General features: G+C 37.7%; 1 protein-coding gene across 1 annotated transcript in view; it reads left to right on the forward strand.

The window, feature by feature from the left end:
* FBXW7 (F-box and WD repeat domain containing 7) overlaps positions 1-26,237 on the forward strand; it is a 174,717-nt gene that overhangs the window by 30,412 nt on the left and 118,068 nt on the right. The window lies entirely within an intron of this gene.

Below are 26,237 nucleotides of genomic sequence, written 5' to 3' on the forward strand. Positions count from 1 at the left end.
CTCTCCCACCAGCAGGTTCTTCCCCTCTCCCTTTACTTTGGACTCAAACAGGGCCCAAGGAACACCACTTTGTTCAGGCCCCAGGGTACTGGGTTATACATTTGGGTTTTGTGGGTTGAGACCAATTGTTTGTTTGTATTATTGTACTTACTGTATTATTTTAATAAATTGTTATTCTGACTTATAATCTCTCCTTTGAGTTGGGTTCATTCCCCCTGCTGGTTAACTTTTAAACCAGCACATATGTAAATAACTTAGTCTTTAGCTTTTTTACCTTACCAAAGCCCTGTGCATAGTAAACGTACATCCAGCTTTATTGGCAAAGAAGTGAGAAACAAGCAACAAATTATTTTATCAGTGTGCTGTATAACATCCATGGATTTGGTTGTGCTTGAATTCCTGTGATAAACCTGCTGGCCAGCCTCCTCTGGCCTCCTTCATCTCTGCTTTTCTCCTCTACCCTCCACCTCACCATCCAGCTCTGTATTATGTGATGAAGTCATGTGTAGCATAGCACAGTGATCTAGATTGGCCATCTTATGAAGTGTGGCCTTCTTTTTTTTTCCTGTGGTTTTCATCCAAATAAATTTTCCTATTTTTCCCTGTCCAACCAGGTGAACAATTATACCTCTGTATTCCCCTCTGTATGGGTGGGAGAGGAGTTTGAAACAAGGGATCAAAGGCTGCATAACTTGGCATAAGCAACACTGCTGCTAAGATTGAAACTAGTGTTAGGCTGTAGTTTTTGAGCACTTTAAAGTAGGCAGTGCTACCGAAATAAATTCTTCTGATCAGCTTCTGACTCTTGACTTCTAGAAATTTTGGAGCATCTGTGCAGTGAACTAGATTTCAGAACTATTGCAGGATAAAACTAATTATCTCAAGAACATCTACAATGCTTGTGCGATCTGCACAGGTTCTTGTGCCAGCTCAAGACCAGGGGTGACATGGGGTTGGAAACACCTGAGAGAGGAGTGAAGTACATTTTTGAAGCTACTGTAAGCAGTTCTGCTGCCATGCTTATCAGCCTGCAGCAGCCTCAGATGAACTTCCCTGCCCTGAAGCACTGATACTGGGCTGCTCTAGCTCAGCAAAATTCAAGATGTGACTGTAGTGGGAATTAAGACCCCTGTGGTGCTGTGTGTTTAGCTAGTGTCTTTAATGATGGAGATTGCTTCAGTTTTGCATTCTGGCACACACTTAAGGCTTATACTGAAGCATCTATATCGCTGTTGTTATTTGTGTTGTCTAGGTTAAGCTCATACATGATACCTCAATTTTTCTATAGGAAATAGATCGCATGGCATACACAGGTAGGGAGAAACTAACTGTCTTGTTTTCTGTCTTGTGCATACATTTGACAGTTTAGAAAAGATTTAACTGTTTCTTCAGATCTTTGTTTGTGTCAGTCTCTGATTTTGGAATGGATGAAAATAGTAGAAGGCATATTAAGATATTCAGTATGTCATGTCATGTCATGGCTAGGCTTTGTGAACCAAGATTTGGGAAGGGCTCTACCCACGTTTGTCACAAGCACGCTGGTGGCTAAAAAGGCCAATACGAGACAGGCACGTCCGGTTGCAAAAGGCATGAAAATAGTAGAAGGCATATTAAGGTATTCAGTATATAGCAGTCTTAAATATGGAATGTCCATGTAGGTTGTTCCTTATTACTCAACCCTGGTTCAAGAATGAGCATACTAATTTCTGTGAAAAAATTGTGCACTGCATCTAAATGTATGTAGATTTTTTGTTAGGAGGAGATTGATTAAAGAATGTAATTTCTGTTTATCTTGAATTAGATTGTATTTTTATTTCTTTCACTTTTAGAATTGAAGTTCATTTAATCTTTGTTAAGAACTGTGAAGTATCCTCTAGGAAGTACAGTTTGCAAAATACTCACTTTCTCTGGCTTATAGCTTTGGATTACCTTAACTTTTTTCTTAGCTGGAGGACACAGTTTCCCTTCTAGGATTACCAGACTGATGATCTCATATGAAAAAAGTGAACAGGCAAGGTGCTTTTTTCTCCTCTTGCATCAACATATGTTAATGTTTTCTGCTGTTACATGTAGCCAGCTTTTCTACTGAGAAGTTCCAGCTTTGCACCTGAAAGCTAACAGAGGCATAGAACGTAATTGTGTGTTGTGATGAACTTGTATCTAAAGTAAAAATAGCATTTTAAACTTTCATAACCTACTGGTGTTATAGACTAGCATTTTCCCATATGATTCACTCGTACAGATTGTATTAACTGTAGCTGTGAATCAGGCTGTGCAGAAAGATCTGGACCATGACTTCCAAAGGGGTAATGAAAATGCACTTGATAGTGAGTAACAACTTCAGACAGAGTATTGCAAAAGGTATAGTAAATATTTTGCCTTAGTGTACTCCTGTAGGTGGAGAGGGTGAGGCTTAAGTTGAGAAATGGGGAGGGGAGAGGAGAATTGTTATTTGATAATGGTTAAATTAATGTTTTAAGCTTTTATTTAAAGTAGCTAGTCAGCTATGAGATTTTTGTCTTAAATATAATAAAGGCTAATCCACTTGTTTCACGCAACCTGAAGAGCACAGAGGATTAGAATATCTTCATTGTTGTTGTGGTTCTTGATTTAACATGAGATATAGTGGGAACATTGATCTTTATAAGGCTCTTGTGCTTCTCTCTTGAACTTTGAAATTGTCCTGTAAGGTTTCTTATTTGAAATGTTCCTAATGGTTAACTGGAAAGTAAAGGTCTGGTTTCCTCCATGCTCAGACATGGCTAAATCTCATCATTCTTGCTTTTAGTTTGGCTTGCTATTCTTTGTTTGTTTTGGCATTTTCAAAAAATGTTGCTGAAAAACTGAATTTCATAAAGCTAACCTCTGTCTGGAGCTCTATGAAGACTTAGATTATGAATGAGAGTAAGTTACATTTTTAAAAGACTCTAGTAATTCTAATATTGCTTGAAACTACAGTGAACAAAAAGAGTTAAAGGTCTTGTGTTGTGGTGTGATTTGACATGATAATTTCTGTATCAAAAGGTGTACTGTTTTGCCACAGAGCATTTCTTGTGTTTTGCCTGTTCTTCCCAGAAATGCACCTTGCTGGATGATGTGGAATTTTTTTTACAGTAGCAGTGAAGGAGTGTGGTCACACCTTCCTTGTCACTTAGCAGGACCCACCTGTGAATAGGCAGTGGAGTCAGTCTGCTGATATTCTGTAAGCATCAGACTTCCATGACAACTAAATGTAAGATCATGTCCCTGTTATTCCTCATCCTCCCCCTTTGCCCCAGGGAAGCAAAGGGACCAGGATCAGATGTGAAGTCTGGGCACATTTACTTTTGGCAATCCTATGTAAAGGGTCTGAAAACAACCATTTAAGATTCGTGTTTCATCCTCCCCAGGTCAGCAGCATTCTGTTCCAAGGGTATAGCAGGAATTGCATGGTTATTACCCTGTGCTGCTTGTGGAAAAATTACCATCCTGTCTGTGGTGAGAGTGTGTCTGTTCTCAGAAGCTGGTTGTCCTCATCCTTGTCTTAATGAGTAGTAATGGAAATGGGTGGCTCTGAAATTTGCAGTCAGATGGCAAGCTACTTGCTTCCTCTGTGATATTTATTACGGGCTAAGGTGTTATAGCAGCATCCCTCTTTCCATCAGATGTCAGTTTTCTTTTGCACTGCTTTGGAATTTTTTTTTTTTCATTGCCCTTGTTTGAAAATAGATAGCACTCATAATTAAGTCACCTTAAAAAAGAAGTGCCAAGCATAAATTGATACTGTTTCCTTCTTAAATAAGTAGCTAACCTGAAACAAGAGTTCTGAAAGAAAGCAGCATTCAGTGCTTGCACTGAGGGTTACCTCTGAGAAAAATATTAACTATTTCAACACTGGGTTGTAAGTTGACAGTCAGTTTAGTGCTTATCCCAAGCTCTAAAGGAGGAAAATCACCAGCTGCTAGAAACAGGCACATGTGTATATGTTTAACAACTTTTATTACTTGTGAGGTAATATTTTCAGCATACTGAAAATAAGTAGGTAATGTATGGTAGTGTGAATTTATTCTTTACTTGAAAGATTACTGACTTCTTGTATTCAATTGATTTATAATCTCCAGCTGTTTTCCGGTGCTGTGTAAAAACTGTCTTTTACAGATGATTTTTAGGAAAAAGGCAAGAAGAGAAGGGAAGTAGAGACTACTCAGTGAAGCCATAAGTGCGTTTGGGAGGGCTGGAGGAGAGGAACAACTCCTGTGCAGATGTCCCTGTATTTAGCTGTAATAGCTCCATACCTAATTTGGTGCGAGTGGTTGCTGCTGCCTGTGTTCATGACTCAAGTGTAGGCTTCCCATCTAATGCCAGGAACCATATGTCTATCAACAGCACTACTTAAGCTAAGTGATTTTAGCTCCTAGGCCAAATTATGAATTCTGTTGTTCTTAAGCCCACTAGAAAAGACATCCAAAAATCTGCCACTAGATCATCTCCTGCTCTCTCAGGAGACATCCTCACAATCCCCACACTGATTGCCCTCATTAGACTGCACTCACTGTGTGAGCTAAACATTTTATTGTCCCATGTAGCTGGAAGATAGTAGAAAGGACTTTCTTCTGTTTTAGAAGGTGCTGGGAATTGTTAAAGGGGTGTGATTTTTTACTTAGGTAGCCAGCCCAAATAAAGAGCTAAATATGATGCCTCTGGGGAGCAAAATATAGGGAAAGTAGCTAGGGAGGCAAGACCCGGGGCTGGAGGATTCACTCAGCCACAGTCAAAGAAATGCTGGCGATGTTGTGGGGTTTGGTTTGGTTTGGTTTTGTCTCTTGCTTGTTTCCTTGCTTGCCTGCAATAAACACACGGCAACTGAACACATGGAATGAGAAAGACTTTGTTAGGGGTATTGCAGAGAGGCTGGGGGAGTAGAGAGACAAGCCTACATGGCCCTTGGGTAGGAGCAGATACAGGAGATTCTCAAAAGTTTTACTACAATTTTCCATAGTATGCAGCTCTTGTGGAATGGAGTGATATATTTAGAGTGTAAACTACCTTGACTATAAAAGATATGTTAATTTCCCTCCCACCCTTTTAGCATGTTTTTTTTTTTAGTCTGTGTATGAGCATGTTGGAATAAATGTTAAGAACACTTTTATCATATAGAGAAACCAATTCTTCCTTGCTGCATCAACTAGTAATAAATATCAAATGATGTTTAAACTGGGAATACTGTAGCAAGATTGAGGCAAAAAATGCAGTTGGTATGGAGGTCTCCCTCAGGTATAATGAATAACATATCTCAAGTCTGGGAAGTGATGGAGTGGTTCTTAAAGAAATTATAGCGAATGAGTTGGTATCCTGTTGCCTTCTTTCTCTCCAGCAGAGAAAAAATCCAGGTAGATGGGGACAGCATGCAAGATAAATACTGAAAGTATGAACACAGGAGTTAATGAGAAGTCAGTGTAGTGTACATTTTGTCAAAGGGAGGTTCTAATTTGGATGGCTAATGATTATTAGGTACCAATCCTGAGGTGTTTGTTAGTTCAGTTAGTTGGATGTGTCACTGTGTTTCCCACAGTATGTGTTAAGAAATTAGAATGGCAGTAGTGTGGACTCTTACCTTGGAGCAGGTGAGTGAAACACGAGTTCCAAAGCTCCCAGCATTACAGTACTTCCATGCTCTTGGAAGCTAGGGTTTGAGTTACATACCAGTGCTGTGCTGCACAGGGAAAAATGGGCAAGTTCACTGACGTCTGAAAGAGTTCAAGAAAATATTTCCTGGTATTACAAATACTAGGACTGTTTTTTCCTTTATCTCTATGGGCAAAACTCAGAAGAGTACCACCATTTGGTTTTTTGGAGTGAGGTGCTGTTTGTATGTTTTGTTTTCCAAATTAGAAAACTTGTCATCAACAAGGGGGGTCAGGTGTGAGATGAGGGCCTTAGAAGGTGCAGCCAGTCTTTGTCCTGCATAAGGTTGTACAAATTTCTCAGTTTTGGATCAAAAAGACTCGTCTTCCTCTTTTTCAACCCTTTTATTTATTTTTCATGATTCTTCTTGTGGAGGAGGGGAAAGAATGAGCCTGAGTTTGATTACCCATTCATCTCTTCCCATCCCAAACAGAAGGAAGGGACCTTGAGAAAAGCTGATGAAGCCGAAAACCACCACTTCTGTCACATTGCATCTTGGGTGAAATTGGACATGCCTTCTTATATCCTTCCTATAACTGCTTTGAAATCTGTCTGTTGCAGGGGCAGTGTACTTGTCTGTTGTGATGGCATTTGTTAAAATTTGTTTTGTTTTACTATCTGACACGAGGATGAAAATGCCAAAGACCATTTTCACATCTTTGAGTTGCAATCTTGAGAGCACAGCAGATGATGAACTTTTTAAAGCAATTTGCTGGTTCTCCCAATGGAGGGTTTCAAAGTTTTTATTACCAGGAGCAAACCTTCAATTAGAAGATGTCTTTTACCTACTGTACTGGTGTATATGAACCAATAAAGCAGCTTTTGGATTATGAAGAAATACATAGCTTAGGTTCAGTTTATAGCACTATGAGTTCTTTTATTATTTTAATGAGATTTGTAAAATTTCATTCAGATTGCTATCATCTTCACTTGAAAAATAATTTCAATAAGCCTACATCCTGATCTTGTGCTACTTTTTTGCCATGCAGAAACAAATATTCTGACTGTATTAAAAGTTAGGTATGTATTAAAAACAGGTGGGTTTTTTTAGCAATGATTTGAGCATTAAGTTTGAGGAGATCCATTCATTTGCAAGGAAGTATACCAGCCAACCCTTTTCTTGACCAGCTACTGAAGAGGTGGTTGCTCTTCATGTTGGATTTATTTTCCAAGGCAGCAGAACTGGCTGCAGACAGAACAGGGGAACTGGCCGTGTCATGTGGCAAGCCCCAGGGTCTCTGGTGTTTCCCACTGTCGCTTGGAGAGTTGCCTTAAAAATTGTTCAGCTGTTGTGAAAAGTGTCTTCCCTCCTTCTAAACCCTTTAGAGTTGTAGCTTCTCTTGTGTTCCCTTGCTGTCGTCTGAATCTGTAACAAATAAACTCGTAGGCTTTTTTCTATTTGAGTATCTTACTGTATTATCAGGCGTGTTGTATGTTTAGAACCTTGCAATAAGTTTAGACATTTAAACTTTCCAATTACTTGTATATAGTATAGTGATTTTGTCCTAATTGTGTATTACTATAACATGCTATAAAGATTTGGCATGAATCTTTTTGTGGGAAGGCTTTCCCCGGTTCAGAGTTGTATTTGTTTGATTATTTGTTCAGTAACTATGTTTCATAATTTATATATTGTTTCTATATGTATATCTATTCTATGTATATCTATTCTGCACTTTCTTTTTTTTAGTTTGTACTTACACTTTTTGTAGAATTTTGTCTCTTCCACTCTCTGTGTCCAAGTGATATTCCATCAAGGCCTAAGAGCATGTCTGGCTGCTTGCCTATTGAGATTTTGCATACAGGAGAGCATGGCCTTAGCTTAGCGTGAAATCATGTCTCCTTTGGATTTTTTTTTTTTTAATAGAAACAGTCTGTGGCTTGAGATGAAGACTATTGCAAGAAAGCTTTGTTAGTATGATAAATGTTTCTTCTAAACCATTAACAGCCCTGCTTCATTTTTGTTTGGATTTCACTGAGTTTGAGGAAGTCATGAGAGCTCATATAATAAAAATATCTGGTATTCTGGAAGGTAACCATAGTTTTGAGGATGTTGTCTTCATGACTCTGTCCTGTCAATGAGTATAATGGAGAACATTATACATTCAATGCTTTAGTTAGGAACAGGGATGTAACAAAAGAGATTCATAGCAAGCAATTTTAAATTCAGGTGAAACATGTTATAGGGAATAAAGATGTATTGAAAGTTTTGTTGATAACACACAAGAAAATTAAACCAAAGATAGTGGTAACACCAATGTAAAATTTAAGGAAATCTGTCTTTGTGTTTTAAATGACACTACAGGATGCTTTTGGTGGGGGGAAAAAACATTTGTTCTTCTCTATCAACTATGTCACTATGAATAGGACTTCAATTCTGCTGTCCATAGATAGGAAACCCTTCTCCTCCCTGCGTTAAAATTACCTCGATATTCTTACAAATATTATTTTATGTTGCCGATCCTTACTCTGTGAGGCCGTGGCTGTCAGTCACTGGCTCTATCTGCATGCACCAGGGATCAATAGTACATTAAGGAAACTGCCATGAGGAGGGGAAGAATTCATAAATAATAAATAGCAGGCTGCACTGCTGGCGCTTCATCTCTACCAAGAGTAATACAAATTCTAGTGAAGTACCCTTGTACTTCCTAACCCTATTAGACTTCAAACCATTATCCCAAATATTGATGCTTTCCTGTAGTCTGTTTCTTGTTAAGAAATGTATCTGGGTAATTCTTAGCTACATGCTGCCAAAGGAAAAGGCTACTCTGTGTATTAGAAATACAGGTACAGTAAGAACACTTGTATAAGAGCTGATCTGTAGTCTACTGAGAGGCCAGGATTTGAAGTAGGGGGACATGGGGGTTACTTTTAACAACATTTTCTTAGCTCTATAAACAATAGATGCTTCTGTAAAGAGATTTTTGTGGTATGCAGGACATGTGAAATGTTGAGCATTGGAGCATGATCCTTGCACTTTAAATCTGTGTATTAATTTTTTTCATTAGCTCTCTGCTTCCACATCCTGCACATTGCTGGCAAGCATGCATCAGCAATAAGACTTTCTTCACTAATGTGCCTGACACATCTCTGAAATGTGGCTGGTCAGAGCTACAGCTGCTTTTTTTGGAAGTTGGTTCCTTTTGAGACATTTAAGTAATTCCACCTGATATTACTTTAAACATTCTATATAGTGTGCTCTTTCGATGAATAGCTGTGTAGAATTTGCACGGGAAGAGCAAAGTCCTTGGCAATACCAGCTCAATTGCATCTGCAGATGAGGATTTAAAATTCCATGCAGCAGACAGTACCTCCAGCAGGCGAGTAAAAGGTTACTGCATTATTTTGCTTGTTTGCATCTGTAGTCTTTATCTACGGAAGGGTTTGTTTTTTTTTTTTTTACCATTCAATTTGTTGTGCATGCTTGTATATGGATACTACTGGAAATTGATTTAATAGGAACATAAATATCAAAAGGGCAGAGCAAGGTGAAGGGAGAGGCTCAGTTCAGCTTTAAACCAAGGAAAGGGAGGGGGAAAGAGAGAGAGAGAGTAAAGGGGAGGGGAGAGATTCGGAGAGAAATGAAGCTTTCAATGCATTGTGAAAAGGAGGTTTTTTTGTGATTATATTAATTTCAGCTGCTTTCACATCACTTGCATTTTTTCTTAACCTTTTGCTAAAAAGGATGCTATTGAACAAGCACTGATAGCTCTATAAATGTAAGTGACAATTATTTCAAGTCAGATTATCCCGTAATCAGGTTAAGCAGTTGTGTTAATGTGAGACCTTCTACTTACAGAAATAGTATTGCATACCATACCATCTTAAACCAATTAAAATGAGCTTTTCACAATATTACTTGCCTTTTTTTTCCTATGGAAAGGCAAAAGTATATAGTTACTGCATCATTATCTCTTGCAAACAAGAAAATGTTTCCAGCAGTGAGTTCCTTATGTATGTTAAATTGAGGGGGTGTGAGGGGGTGGGTATTCAATGTTGTATTTTGAGAAGAGTATGCATCTTTTTAAAGGTTAGGGGACCTGTTTATGTCTGACTGCTCGTTTGAATTAGTTTTGCCTTTTTTGTTTTTCTCAAAGCAAAGGGCTCCTCGAAGATTTTATTAAAGCTTCTTACACGGTCTGCCTCTAACTTGTTTTGAGATTTGGTTGTGGTACCTTTAGACATTCTACTACAAAGCCTTTTGTGCGTTTCTTCCTGGGTTTAAATTTGTGTTGGCTTTTCCTGATGTTGTTCTCACTCACATAGCTTTGTAGCAGCCATTCTTATTTTAGGATTTGGTAGACTTGGGTAGCATTTTTCTCACGCATTCTAACTTTTCAGGAAGACTTTGTTTTTCCCCCCCTTTCCCAGATGCTGAAAGTAGTCAGTCTGGGAGTGTAGCAGTCAGACAAGCCTTCATCATTCCCCTGTGTAATTGGAAGGTCCTTTTCAAGCAGAGGTGTTACAGAAGGTGGCAGCTCCCAAGGCGTGCAGTCACCTGCTCTGTGCAGTGGCCACTGTGGAGGTGCTGTGGGCGAGCGCGTGGGGCTGTGCTGGGTGGAGCACTCAGCTGTTGGCTGCTGGCACAGCCTCCTCTGGACGGGGCCCAGCCTGGATAGGCTGTGCTGCTGAGGAGGGCAAAACAGACTGGAAGTGACAAGAGCCAGGGAAGAAGTCAGCAAGCAGTTTGGAGAGATTGCCATCCCTGAATTTACTCCTCTGTTAGACAGCTGTCGTTTCGAAGCAGCTTACTTTGCACAGATGAGTAGAGGGATAAATGTACCCATTTTTTAAACGTGAGGTATTACTTGCTGATGAGACTGGCTGACTTTTTTTTTGAGAAACATTTTTTTTTCCTTCCCTTTCTGTTTAACAGTCTTATTTTCAGCCAGGGAGCTGCAGAATGAGGCAGCTGGCCAATTTTGAGTGTTTATGGGACAGTACTGGTCCTAATTTCTTTAAGAATAAACTCGTCTGATGAGCAAGTCAATGTGTGGCTGTGGCTGCAGCATTATTTCTTCTTTAATGAAGAGGCTGGGCTGTTCGACCTGCTGCTCCTATCTTCTATCTTGCAGTCATACATCAGAGCAGTTGCAGAGACTATCCATTGAATGTCTCAATCAGCCAAAGAAGGTAATTATAATTTTAATTTTAACTGTACCATTAAAAGGATGCTGTATAATTTGGATTTACATGATAAAAAGACAAATTTTGTATCTTTTTAGTAGTTTTCTTGACCTTGCAGTAGCTATCCAATATCATTTTGCCATTATCAGGTTGTGTAGCAATAGAAATGTGCTGCAGTAATTGATTTTGTAATAGGATCAGGTGATTTACTGGATGCACTGACAACCACTTGCTTGCTTGTTCTGAAACGTGGAGCACTCTAATGGATATTTTGATTGCAGCCTCCAGTTGCTCTGAAACTGCTAGATGCTCAAAGATGTAACGTCTCATTTGTCAGCCTATCCCCTTTCCTGATATCCACTTAGAATACTTTAACATATGTGCTTTATGCATTTCCTGAGTTGGTCCATGCTAAACGCAGTCCAAGTTTGTGCCTAGGGGAGAGAACAGAACAGTTCTTTCTGGACTGCTGTTAAATGTTGTTTTTTTTTTTTTCTGCTAATGTGTTATGCTTTGGAAATAGAAATCTGGCTCTAATTAGAAAACAAACCAAACTACATTAAACAAAAAAAATTCCATATCAGAATATGGATTTTACTGTAGAAAAAATCATAAGGAGCTGTGATCCAGGGAGTGAAATTGGGGAGCTTGATTGGGTCTACTTTTTGGACCAAACTGTCTTAAGCTGATGAAACATGTTGTTAAACTTGAAAAATTTTTAAGATATGTAATACATCATTCATCTTCAGGTTAATTGAATATAATTTATATCTAGTTCTTTTCACTTTCAAAAAAGTCTAAAGTCTTTATCCATTATTGTGCAAGAATAAACATGCCCTTTTGAGTTCACTGTTATGTGCCATATCATATAATAATGAAAACTTATACACAATCCCCCCCATCCATATATTAAAAATGGCTTTTCGTTGTTGTGCCTATTTTGGAGTGAAAGCTGATGGGGATAGTATTGCTTCAGAAAGTAGAAAAGTCTCACATGGACCTCGAAGTAAGAACAGTCAAAACATAACTTCAGTAGGCTGAAGTTTAGAGGATGACACTCAGTTTGGCTTGAGGACATCAGTATGCTGTGTACAATAGGAGACTGAATAACTAATAGCTAAGATCAGACATGTAACAATTCCTCAAGTGATTGTATATACAGTGATTTCAGTGGCCTGAAGTAAATCAAGGTGGCTGGATTTGAAATTGTAGAACCTGATTATAATTAAACAAAACTAGAAAACTATTTCAGCCAATTCTCACTTGATAAAAATCAGTGAGTAAGAAACATTTGATTTAAACCAATAGATTTTAATTTTGTTTTCCATTTAGACTCAGTGAAGGTAACTAAAAGAAAATTGATTCTCACTCATACAATTTATTACACCTTTTTCCTAATAAGGAGAATATACTACTATTTCCATGCTGGTTCCTGTATTGTATTGCTTGACAGTCAGATTCGTCTCAGCTGTTTGGTTTGGGTTTGTTTTTGTGGGGTTTTTTTACATTGCAAAATAAGCTTGAGTTCTTTTGCAGAAATAAGTTTCTATCTCAGGAACTTATACATGTGAAAAAAACCCCAAATTCCTATTTCTCCAGTGTACAATACGTTTTTTCAGTCTGAAATAACTGGTCATTGTGTTGGAGTATCAGAATGAGCCCAAGCATGGTTTTTGAACCTGAAGAGGAATAGTGTTCAAAGGTGTTGGTGGTGATAGGGGGTAGCACTTCACTGAGCTCTGGTTGCAGGATTTACTTAGTGATTGTTGAGTGCAGTGATTTGACTTTTAAAAAGATGTGTGTGGAGGCAACAATCTTGCAGTGTTTCAGCTATTTACTTTAAATTGCCTAATAGGCAATAGGAGACACAACTATTAGCTTGAGAGAATAATTAAAAATCACTTCCATTTAAAGAAGTTGATGAGAAAAAATAAGCTTAAATAGTTTGCTTTTACTTTCTTTTTATTTTTATACAGTTTTCTCAAGGTTGGTTTATATATGGATATTTTGTCACCATAATGTTTTTAACATCATAATAGTATTTGAAAGGAGGTTGATGGGATCTGCTGTGTTTTGAATAATAAACAATGGTAAAGAGCTAGTGAATTAAGTTCTGAAATTCAAAAGGAAAGTATTTGTTAATCAGTGACAAAAATAGTTGGAAAGAACTGCATTTTTCAGAGAAAGCAGAAAATCAGCTGCTTCTGTAAAATAGCGTTTTGTGTGCAAAACTGCACTTCAAAACATACAACTGTGTGAAACTAGCTAGGGCAGGGAAGTGAAAAGAGCTTTTTTTGCTGAGAGTGATCTGTTACTGAAATGGCAATGAACACTGTAAATATGTGCTGCCATATGAGCAGGAGTAATAGAAATAATCGAATAGTAGTATTAGAATTGTTGAAATTGGACTTAGCAGTCTGAAAGTTCAACTGGAGACTCATCAAATTGCCTCTAGCACATGCTGGTGACCCTTGGGTGACATGGTCCAAGGTGCTCCTGCCCTTGGCCACTCTCTGCAGCCCCTGCATTGCCTTCTGGCTTCTGTCCCACAATTGTGTCCCGGGGTGGATGGGATATCCTTATATATAGCAGCATGTTATTTTAGGTCATGGCACCTCCTGGTGCTCTAAATAACAAAAGCCAGCACTTTGCCAGATTTAAAAGGAGTGTTTCTGTCTTATTATTCAGCCAGAAGATATTTGTAGCGGTAGCCACTGCAATAGCCCTGAATAGGATTTGTTTTTTCAAGAAATTGTCATGAGAATGAAACTTTGAGTGTGTGAAACATCAAGATAATCATTGTAGTAAAATTGTATATTAAAATTACAAAGAAACTGGTTTTATCTTAAATGGTACATTCACTGTTGAAAATTAACCTTGGTAATTAGGTCTCAGTACTTGCCAAAATTGGTTTAACTGTGCACGCCATTTAGTGAGATGATTTTGTAGACTTAAAATGTTCTATGTTTAAAATGTCTCCCAAAGTGTCACCAAAACAAATCTTACAACAAATTAAATGCCTTTATTAAAAAAAAAGTGTGAGAGAATTCTATTAATTTTATAAAAATCGATGCTGCAAGTATAGTTTTTCCCTGTTTTAACAGAACTCTTAGAGGTGTTTCCCAGAGAAATACTGACAAAATGGTATTTTCTGGAAGGAGTTTAGTTTTTAACCAATCTAGTTTAATTTGATTTTGTTGAAATGTGATAGTAGATAGGAGAAACCCCATACTTCTGTTTACTGATCTCTTTGCGAAAATGTAGTGAAAAAATCACTCTGTAACACTTTTGAAATATTTCAGTCTTTTTTTCAGTCTTTTTTTTGAGAAGTTCTAATATTTTCTCTGTATTTTGGAAGTGAAGCATAGACCTTCATTCTCTTCTGACAGCATTACAGTGATATGGGTAGCACTTGATAAAGAAAGAGTTGGACATGGAATACATGTGTTGCAATGGCATCATCAGTAGAAAACATATTTATAATGGCATCACCAGTCTCCACTGAAAGTAAAAGTAGCTCAGTCTCCCCAGCTGGTGTGGGCAAGGGGGGGGTCTGGGCTTTTACTTGGGCAGTGCTTACTCTGGGGAGCAGATGGCTTGAAGGGAGAGAGTGGCTGAACAGGGGAGCAGTTCCGGGGGTCAGGCTGTTACCTGGGGTGCTCAGTGTTTGTGCCAAAATGTGTCCCTTTGAACTGGGGAGAGAGGGGCCAAGAACAGAAAACGAGTGTGGACTGTGGGAGCAACATAGCTGGGTTGAGCAAGTTATTTCTAAGTGATCTTAACTCGTGTAACAGTGTTGGGATATTGCAATGAGCAGTCTGTTTCCAAGGTAGAACTGTGGAGTGAAACTGGTAGATTGCGGTGAGCGTGCTGCTATTTGTGAATGCCTCTGTAGCTAAAGACAAAAGACAATGATCGTCTAAACTGGTTTTCTCACTCTCCCTGACCTTCCAGATCAGTTGAGGGCTTCTGTATCTGATTACTTAATAAGGAATTGACCAGATTGATTAATAGCTTTCCCCCTCCCACTCCAGGTGATTTCAGTAGGAACAAATACTAGGTCATTGGCAATTGCAGATCATTTTAAGGTGTCATCTAAACTTAACTTGAATTAAATCCAGAATAAAATAATGGGACCATGAAAATGGGTGTATGGCATATTTTGTACCTCAAAATTTGTCAGACATGCTTATTTTATAAGAGTGTGACTGTATTCTTACACGTACAACCATTGTGTCAAACTGGAAAAGTACTAGTAGTGGAGACGAAATATATATTAAAAAAAAAAAGAGTTCAACTGCATGAAGTTGAAGGAAGACTTGACAAGCTAAAGATGGAACACTAAGGAGAGAAGCAGTTAGTTATAAGGAGCTAGAAAGAGGCAGGTGTTTTACTGGAAGGTGGAAAACCTTACTGTAAGCCACTTTTTGTATTATCTGTGTATATATGAATATTGCGCAGCTGCTAATCACAGATTTGGCTTTGCTTTTGCAGATATCATGCAGTGTGTGGGCATTTATACACACGCTCAAGTGTTATAGTTGGGATTTGTGTTTTCTTGTTTGTTTCCTGCTGCCCTCAAAATTGGTATCATTAGAAATTTATTACAAGATCTGAATATCAGGCTTCATTCTCTAAGAAATATAATTTGTTATCATAATTTAGCATTTTAGATAGCAGTTCTAATGTGTCTAAAGGTAACCTGGGAGCTCCCATGTGGCTAAATTAAGCTCTGCTAAGAATAATGTTTAAAAAAAATCTCAAAAAATAAAAATCAAAGCATTCTTTTGGGAGAACGAAAAGAAAATATGAATCTAGATGCATCTAATAAAAAAGAACAGTGATGTCTTTTTAGGTCAAGACTTTTACTAAATTTAAAGTTAATTCTTGTAAATAGCTTTTCATTTTTAAATGTTGTATTGTACAGATACTGAAGAGTAAAAGTTCCTAACTTCTGTTTCTTGTGGAGATACCTACTTCCCATATTTCGTTAATGGCACAACAAAACCAAGGAATGTGTCATAAAGCATTTCAGCTAGGCGAGCAGTTATGTATTTTTTGCACTTATTTGATTGTGCCAACATATGTCCACTTTCTGTGTTAAGAGGTTAGTGTAATTATAAAATCCTTGAAGAGAGACTTTGCTGAATTCCAAAGTATGATGGCCTATGATTTTTGTAAATGAATGATGATTTATGGCGTGGAGTTTTTTTTGTTTAAGCTGGTTCTTCTCAGCATAGGTGGGCTGTTCTCTATGCCAGCAGCTTAACAATGAAAGAGTCTTGAAGACTTACAGGGGAGAGACTGGAGCTGCGTGATGGTACACATTCAGAAAAGAAGCCCTGTTGTAATCAGCAGGGTGGAGAGGGTAAAATGTGAATACCCAAAGGAATAAGTTTAAATAGTAACAGACTTCTGAATAATTGGGCAGAGAACCTTCCTTGGTGGTGTTTGAATGAGGAGATAGTTGAGGATGTAGAACTGAGAGGGAGGAAGCCTTCCACATGTGTGTAGGACACAACAGACTATGCTGAGGAACTGAACCAGGGAAGAAAGGACAAATAGATGTCTAAGGTTAGAAGAAACATTATGATTATCTAGTCCAACCATCTGCATAGCACAGCACAGGATTGCACCCATGCGGTAACCCCAAGACTGAGGTTCAACTCTTAAGAGTATTTAGAGCTAAATCTACTGTGCATTCTCTTGGTGCAGACTGTTCTGTCAACAAAGCCCTAATCTGGCATTTGTTGCATTGTCATGTTAACTCTTTAAAGATTCTATCTTAGTATTTTGGTTTTCCTTTGTCAAGCTAAAGTGGTATTTTTCTTTTTTTTTTTTAAAAAGAGCAGCACATAATTTCTTTCCTGCTGTTTGCAAAACAGAAAAAATGATGACAACCCAGTAAACACTAACATTTTGTGGTAAAATGCTATTACTGGCGTCAATATTGTCGCTATCAGAAGAACAGCAATGTAAGAGGCAGCAAAACCATTTCAATGTCCTCTTGCTCAAAGCTGAATTTAGAAAAAAAATATCAATTTCAGAAATAAATGAGATTTCCCAAAAGCCGTGATTGGGGATGGCTTACCAGAATGGTGGAGTTTTCCTTCATCCCAATAGGCTGACATTGCAAGTCTTGATTTGAGTACAGTCACTTTCTTAGGAATGTTATTACAAGTATTACAACACGCACAATCTGGTTAAATAGTATTAAAGACTATGAGATTCTGGGGTTTGAATTAAATATTGTCAATTTTAATCAAACCAACTTTTTATATAAAATCTTAATAACTCTTGGCCCTGTTCCTTCCTTCTCCAAGATTGCCTTTTACTCATTAAATTACACAAGAAACCAATGAGCCATGGAGAGGGAAATGTCATCTCAGCAATAGAGATCTTCAGATTCTTGAGCAGTAATATCACTGGTGCAAAATTGAATATGTGTGCTTGGCCTGAGTGGTTTGAAAGGCACTCCAAGAAACTCCTTAACTACTGGTAGCTTAATGTTCCTGCTGTTTCTATGAATATTTGTTTTGCTAAGTACCAGACTTTACTTTTTGGGCCCCTGTGCCCTGACTTAAAATTGTTGACACTCGGCCGTGGGGGATGGTGTTCAGGGACACGCCAAGAATAAAGCTCTTGGAGTATGAACTGTTCTCGTAGTTCTTTCAGTTACCTTAAAATATCTTTAATCCTTAAACTGAATGCTATAGTCTGTTCATTGTTTTAGTAAAGTAATTGCAAATACTTTTTTCTTGTATGTTTTGTTGAAGCTTCTGTTTTGAAGGTTTCAAACAATTGTTTCCTCAGTACTGTTTTTATTCCAGTTTTAGTACCATTCTATCTGTTACCTTAACTATCTTTGCTGTTCTGCTGTAATCCAAGACAAACACAGAAACAAACATTTCAGATATTGGTATGTTATGCTCTATGTATTTAATATTAGAATCAGATTGTCAGTTTAAGAACTTATCCACAGAGTTCAAAAGATAAATATTTTTATTAATAAATATAATTTTCTTAATTCCATAAGAAACCTCTTTTTTTCCTTTATCCTCCGTTTTGAGATGTCACTGATGATATTGTATTGATCCACTAAAAAGGTTTGCGGTGAAGCTTTTTACTTGATATAGGCTGTCTTTTTAATTATAGCTATGCCAGTATGCTGCGCAGAACTCTGCGCTTGGGGTTGTGTCAGCACTTACATATGAAATCTCTCATTTTTATCAGCGACTTAGTGCTGACAATAAAAAATTGCTTTGAGGAAAATCATAGCAAGATCTTAGCCTCCAGGATGAGTCAGTAAGAGTTCACTGTATTAAAAACTGTTCAGATGAATCTGACTTAATGAAAGGTTATAACCTTCTCTTTTACACACAGACTCTTTATATGTATTTGCAAGTACTGTTTTAAAATTTTTTTGAGGCTTTTTTTCTTACTTGAGATACTGTCATTCAGCATCTAAAAAGCAGCAGAATTCAATGCTCTATTTCTTTGGGTATCTCTAAGGGATCTACAGTAGTTCTTGAACCTACCTACCGCTGTCTTGGTTCCCCCCATGTCCTCCTTTCCTTTCTTCCAAGCCTACAGTTGCTCTGAGTAGGGGGAATTAAAAAGAATGAAGGATGATTGTTTTCACTGGTGTTTTGTTTGTATATTTACCAAATGTTTGATCCCCCATGAGAAAGTAACCTGTGCAGAGTGATATTTTCTCCTTATTTTAGAAATATAAAGCTGCTACTGTAAAAGGATGTTTCTAATATTACAGACTGAGGCTGTTGTATGTTGGCTCACAGTCCAGAGCACAGAACTATTCCCTAATGATGGGAGCCTAAATGAACAGGACTTGTTTTTTTGTAAGGATAGGGTAGTGATGGGTGAGAGTTCCTACCCTTCGTGTGAAAGGGTAATGGGTAGAGCACTCAAGGCCGGGTTCAGTTCCTGCCTGTTCCTCCAAGGGTGTAAATGCTCATCTTTCCCTTTCCTAGAAGAGTGCTGAGAAATTGTTTGTATGGTGGCATCTTCCAGCTTTGTTGTGGTGTATAGGCCACTGTGTAATCAAAAATGAGGGGAAAAGAAAGGCAGAAGGAATATGATTTTCCAACCTTTGTGGAAGTGCACTTTGCCCTGAGTTTGGGGATGAGATGCCTGAGTACCAGAATCTGCTCCCTGTGTTATTTCTACATCTCCCTCGAAAATTTGACAAGTATACAGAAACAGCAGGACTAAAATACAGCTTTCCCTTAGAGCTGATATCCTTCTGTTATTCTGTCCTGTCATCTTAGAATACTGTATTGAGGAGAAAGAAATGCTGGTTTAACCCTCCCTCATCAGATTTCACCCTGATAACATGCGTGTGTGTGTTTCTTCGTTTTTCATCTAACTGAGCCCTGACATACAGACCTTATGATGTTTTAGTTTTTTTATTTTGTTTGTGGTTTGGGAACAGGTGTTAGTCTGGTCATCAGGCCCTACTGGGATGGGAAAATGCTAGAGGAAAAAGAAACATATAACCAGCACAGGCAACTGTCAATGGGTAGAACAGATGAAAACAGGAAGGAAGAGATTTGAAATTTGAAGAGTCAGAGTTGTCAAAATTCTAAGCACAGCTATGCTACGTTGCTTCAGATACAAGTCTGGATTTCGGGGGAACTTGATATCACAGTTAAGTTCAGTGTAGCCGACTTTGAAGTCTGTGCAGGCCTCTGACAGAATCACTCTTTCACCTGGTTGTTGCTAAGATAAGAGTTAACTATGAAGTGTACATACATATCATAGCATTCAGCAACCTAGAAAATATGTATAATAAAATATACTCTAGAAACTTCCAAAGAATAATGGGTGGGAAAATACTTCACCAAATGCATGTGTTTGCATTCTGTGGTATGTTGATAGACCCTGAGGGCAAAAATTGATATGTGAGACTCTACTGTAATGCACGTGAAGGAAGAAGTTGGGCTGACAAGACAGTGACGTTTTTGATCCTTTATTTACCTTTCACTTTTTCAATGTGCTTTTTCAGGGAAATAAATGTAATAAACCTCTATTTATAAATGGGCAGACACTTTCAGACTCTGAAAGTGAGGAGGCTGAAGGTCCCTCTTCAGGCCCCTAGCAAACCAAAACATGGAAACTCAAGTCTCCTCAGACTGTATTCAGCAGTTTTCCCACTGGGTCACATTTTCTCCACATAGTATTTCCTTCATGGGAAAAGTACAGAGAAAAGTCTCAAGTGACTGCAAGGTGGCAAAACACTTTATGGGTATTTAGGTGCCTTAAAAAGGTGATTCCCACTTCATATAGCTGCAGAAATAAGGCACAAGGAAGATAGTGACTTGCCTAAAATCTCTCATTTAGAGGTGGGATAAAAATCAGAACCGTTTCTTGTCTTTTTAACATGTTTAACAAAATGGTCTTTGTAGCCTCTTATACCTTTTTGCTTCAGTTTCTTTTGTGCCACATCTTCACAAGTTTGTGTGTAGCATCTTTGCCAGCCGTTGGGAACTGTGTGCCAACTTATGCAGCTGTCACTTGATTATTTTTTTTCCCCCAAGCTTTTTGGCTCCATCTGCTTGCCTGGTCACTTCCATTGTTTGCTTTCCACTTCCCCACTGTGCTGCCTCCCAGATGCAAAGCTGCCAGTAATAGTCAGTTTGTACTTTCTCCCTGCCCCCAGCCTCCCCAGAGGATGCAGATTACACCTTTCCTTCCTCTAAATGCCTATACCCATACTCAATTCAGGATGGAGAAGTAGAAGAGACTTCCTGAACATGTCGTAACTAATGTATACCAACGCATTTTCCATCTGCTTTCCACCCACAGCTACAGCTATTTCTCACAATATCTGTAATGACAATGAAATATTTTCCTTGAGCAGGTTTTGGTTAAGTGGTATAAATTGAGGAAGAAAGGAAACAGCTAGACAATGCGGACTGAGGGATAAGTACAGGAGCTGAAAAAGGAGTTCTGTATTTCTCTTAAAGGTATAACAACTCCTAATCTTGAGTGGTAATTTACTAATGGAAGATTGGTCACTAATTATTTTTTCTTCTGAGAAAGATACCCTGCATAACATGAGCAATTCCAGGTCTTAAGATGTGCAAATCATATTGCTAAGTTAGTGCAGAGCATCAGAATTAGTGTGATGAGCCAGCTGAATTTGAAACAAAATATGAACTGGCAAGCCACTTAACCTAATTCAAGTGAGTAATATGGGTAGATTCTATTGGCTGCTTATGCATGTTTGAGGCTCAATTTTATTTATTTCTCTGTTTATTTTAGATATCTATATGTGTCTATATATTTACTTGCAGTTTATTTGGTGTAAACTTTTGTTTGGGAGTTCAAGAAAGCAGCAACTGGCAGTTAGAAACTGATTAAGTTTTGCAAGTTTTATTGGTCTGAAATGTTCTTTGTTTTATTTTTGTAACCAAGATTTTTTATCTTGCTTATATGTACATACATACTGCCTTTTAAACTTCTTGTTTAAGAATTTCTTATGAACAGATGGGCACATTGATGCCTATACATAGGTTAATTTTTTATGTATATATTGGTTAACATTTTGCACATTTGGCACTTATTCAGAAGAATGAGTAGGTAACAGGTATTTGCTGTAATTTATTTTGTCGAGAATTCTGAGAGGAAATAATAAACCTGCACATAAGGATAATTGTTATCCTGAAGAGACAAAAAAGTACCGCTTCCCAGTTGTTTCTTTATTAGAAAAGAGGAGTAATATTTTCAGGTTGAGAAGTTTCTGGCCATTTGATGACCATAGCTTCCACTATGGACAAACAGAGGAGCTATCTTTCTTTATGAAGAACATAATGAGTTTTTATGCTTCAGTGTCAAAGTCTTCCTCAAACCTGTTTTATACAACATATAACACGAATCTTTTCACTGTTCTGTATTGCAAGTATGTTTACATTATTCCCTCCCACTCCCACCTTGATAGTACTCCACTTTCATGTTCCTTGTGGATCTTTACTTTTGTAAGTAAGGTAAAAATAGCAGCCTTCAATCTGTGGAAAAATGTAGGCAAAGAAATATAGTGAGTTTTTTTGGAAACTACATTTAGTGGTTCTGAGCTGTTACATTGACTTGGTGACCCTGCAAAGGTAGCAAAAATTACTTGAGTTTTGGACTGTTTCTTATCCTTTGTGATCCCATGGCATCTAAAAAAATCCCCAAATAAAACAATCCCCTCACCAGCACCGAAAAAAACCCAGCCCTAAAAACCTGTTCTGAGAGAGCAAATCCACAAAATGTGTATTGACGTGTTAAAGATACTAGCTCATTTTATGGCAGTAAGTATGATTTCTCTACACACAGCAAGCCAAATCTTGTACCTTATTCGTTGCATCAAAACTAGTACACAGAGTGGCTGGTTGTGGAATAGTGAGTTGCAGAAGTGCTAAAAGCCGGTGGCATCAGATTCTTTTAACTTAAGGAACAGACTCTTAATGACCTGTCTTGTCTGCTTATTTGGGAACCACACTTTTAAAACTTTGTACGTGTGCTAAATCTCCACATACTCAATGAAATGGATGCTATTCCAATGTGTGTAGTTGACCTTTGACTCTCAGAATTAAAATTCTAGGTGTAAGAGCTATGGAAAATAGTGCATACTACAAGTACCTGCTCATGGAATAGCTGAGAAATAAAAAAGTGATGGCCGTTCATGGGCTGTCTGACAGTTACCAATTTACTTTAGCCATAATCTGAAAAAGTTTTATATTAGTACAGGTAGCTTTACAGGTATTTGTGACTGGTTCCATGAGTAGGAAAATGTAAGTAGCTGACTACTGAAATCTTGTGCCATCACTTTGAAAGTGGTGCACTGTGATGGTAAATGTCCTGATGACATATATTATATAAGATGTAATTGGGTGACAGATGGTGTCAAACTTCACTTGCAGTAGTAGTTGGCATAGTTTTTTGAGGAGGGAACAGTAAGGACACATGGGTATTTTTGCATTTATTTAGCCACTTCTATTCACAAAAAACAGATTTTGTGCCTTTACTCATGTTGTTTGAGTGCAATTAATGCTTTCAAACAACACAAGACAGGTACTACTGCTATATAAATTTAGGCTTCTTTTTTAATGAGTAAGTATACAACGGTTATTGTATCTTGACAGGCTGTCTATCACAGTATCACAGTGGCAGGATTGATATTCCTATAACCATGAGTCCACTATTTGCCACATTTAAACTTTCTGACTGTAAATATAGGCAAGTACTGGTAATACATGAAGACGTGTGTCTATTTGGTTAGTGATTGTATTAATGGCTGTCAAACACCTTCTGGTATCAGGCAAAATCAATCACATTGGATTTCATTTTCATGCAAGCATTGTAGTACAGTCTTTGCATTTTCTCAGAATAAAAAAAGCCATTATTTTGGTATTTCCTGGTTTTTAATTCTATAAAATTGATTGCTGTCCCAAGATAACTTTTTTTCCCCCTACTAGTCACAATGGGAGTGCCTATTGTTTGTAATCTTTTACTCTTTAATTGCATTTTGCTCATTTATTTGGTCAATAACTCTCATTCCATCCTATTGTAGATCTGTCATATCAGGTCTAAATAACTTGGCTAAGAGTCCCATGCAAAGGCGAATAGACTTTTGCCACTTTCCCATGATGTGAAACTTGAGTTTTGCTTTAGCAATCTGTACATTACAGGATCATATAGAGATTTGAGTTTGTCAAATAAAAGGAGTTCAGAGAGATGAACACTTTTGAAAATATTTCTAGACTCTTCAGCTGCTTTAGACGTTAGTTAGGCTAGTTAGTGTACTTCACTGGCTGACTGGTTTAACATCTCACTTGTTAGTTTCCTTTATGTAAGTCTTGTCCTAACAGTATCAATAATATGCTGCAAGGACAATGCTACTTGAATTCCATCTCTATTGTTAAAGAAGCTTTAGATATTACTAAATTAAGGAATTGAATTTTTGACCTTTATGACAGTGTTCCTCTTCTTGGTGCACAAAGCTAATTTATCTTGAAGCATAAAATAAACAACCAAGTACTAATGTTATAAAGTGTCCATTTCTGCCTGTTTCAGCTGTTACTAAATATAAAAATTGATATGCTGGAACACTTACCTCTGAGTCCTCGTCTTTCTCCAAGCCTTGCATAATACAGTAAATCAATAATGTACCTTTTTGGCTACAAGGTGCTGAACAGATCTGATCTTGTTTACTTTATATCTAGTAATGAATTATCTATAATTTGTCTGAGACCTTATATTGTATAATTTATTCTACTCTTCACATTTTTCCCTTTCTATCCCCTTATGCTTAGTTCACTTCTAGTTTTACACTGCCATGTGTGCTTCTCTTTTATGATATACAGCTTCTAACTTCACCTTCCAATTTCTTTTCAAAACAGTTTTTCTGTGATCTTATCAAGTCCCGCTTTCCTGTGTTGCTGCTTCTAATTTTCTTAAACAGTTGTATGTGAATTAATAATCAGCAAATATATCCCAGCTCAATGTATGCCTTCTTTTCTTGGTCTGAGATTTGTGAACTGTGTTGAGCAAATACTGTTCTTTTGACAATATAAATGTTGGACTCCACTGTACAAGAGCCACTTGGCTCATTCTTTCTGGAAAGGAATGTGTTTATTGACAGTGAGAGATCCTAGTTGGTATTTGTCAAATCTGTGCTCGGAGAAAGGATTTGGTCTGTGAAGGACAAATGAAAGCACCTGCATTTGGATTTCAGGCTTATGTACTGGGTATGAAGCTTACCGGTAACTAATTTGGAGGTGATACATGCATATTAAGAAACAAGATCTGTGATTGTTTTACTTCTGCAGATCCTAAGGACTTGAATAGACTTTCAGAAATGTGATGAGGCTGCGGAGCAGCACTGAGCATTTCAGTTGGGGTATTGTAGAGTGGAAATGGTAAAGGTAATATGTGAACAAGCAGGAATAGATTATTTCCTAGAGCCTGTTGTAGGATATGTTAGTACTTGGCAAGATATGTCAGTCTTTCTGCCCCCTTGGATCCCCCTTGGATTTTCTTTTAAAAGATAGGGTGAAGCTTTTACAGATGACTTTGTTAGCATCTTTCACCATCCCTGCTATATTTAATTACTACTGAAGAATACAGTCACTGAGTTTGTGGTCATTACAGAAGCAAATAACTGAGTGCTCAAAACCAGCCACACATGCTTTTCAAAACAAATAAACTTCTCTTTGTTTTGGATTCTCATTGCATCTTGTAAACTTAGAGTAACAAGTCTTTTATAAAATGCAAATGAATGCATGCTTGATTTTTGATTGGTTTGTGTTAATGGTTGGCTCTTGAAATAGTGTATGGCACTGCTACTACTAGAACAGAAGAGATTTAGTTGATGTAGATTGACCTGCATTTTATTTCTTCTACTTTATTATCACATCTGTGAGTATTAAAAGTCTGTAACTGTTTCTGTGTTCAGCTGTGATATTTTCCATTGCTGCTTATTGATGAGGATTTGGTAAGAGCAGCATGTACTCCTGAACAATAGTATTTTGTAACTACAAATTCCTAATTCTTCACTTATGTTAAATTTATTGCATCTTTATGAATTATCTTACCTTCTAATCACTCCCATGCATCCCTGATTTGCTAAAAAAAACCCCAGCAAAACAAACCAAAAGACAAATACCAAAAAAACCCAACCAAACCAACAAGGTGGGAAAGTTGTTGATGATGTTCCATTCCGTCAGGTATGTTCTAAGTTCTGTCTTCTATCTGAACAGTGTAGCTGTCCTGTCTATATGTCAGCATCTCAGGCTCTCCCTGTGTATAAACTGATTGCTTTACTTTCCTCTTGTAGATAAAGAATGCTAGAACAAGGTCTCTCAGACCTTCCTGGAGACATGAGTAACAAGAAGTGGTATCAGAACAGAAGCAGGCACATGTGAATGCAATATAGTGTGTTATTTACCTTTAGAAAGACCCTTTTTTATAGTTCCCATTGTGGAACACATATGCCCTTGCATGGCACATCTTCTTTGAACAACTGATGAAGGGATTGGTGATACCTTTGCTTATGCTTTCAGAGTATTTGCAGACTTGTCTTATATTCTGTTAAACTTCTGAGGTTATTGGAACAACTTAAGTTCAAAAACGACAACAACAAACTTTTAAAAACTGAGAATAAGGTTGGGAGTAAAGCACCCTGAAGTAGTAAATTCTGTGATAAATTTGCCATCTGGATATATGCATGGACTTTCCTCCCTCCCCCCCTTGAAATTATCTGTCCTCATGAGCTTTCTCAGGATGTACACCTCTAAAAGTGATTGCCAAAGAAGCAGGAAGCCCATGAATTAGGGTAGTGAGATAGGATCTCTCTGGCAGTTCCAGTTGACCAGTACTCTTTTCCTCATTTGTTTATCAAACAAAAATAACAAAAAATAATTTTGTCACTTGGAAAATATTTA

This window comes from Manacus vitellinus, unplaced genomic scaffold (assembly GCF_001715985.3).
Source record: "Manacus vitellinus isolate BGI_N305 unplaced genomic scaffold, ASM171598v3 scaffold_0_pilon, whole genome shotgun sequence".
In the NCBI taxonomy this organism is placed as follows: Eukaryota; Metazoa; Chordata; class Aves; order Passeriformes; family Pipridae; genus Manacus; species Manacus vitellinus.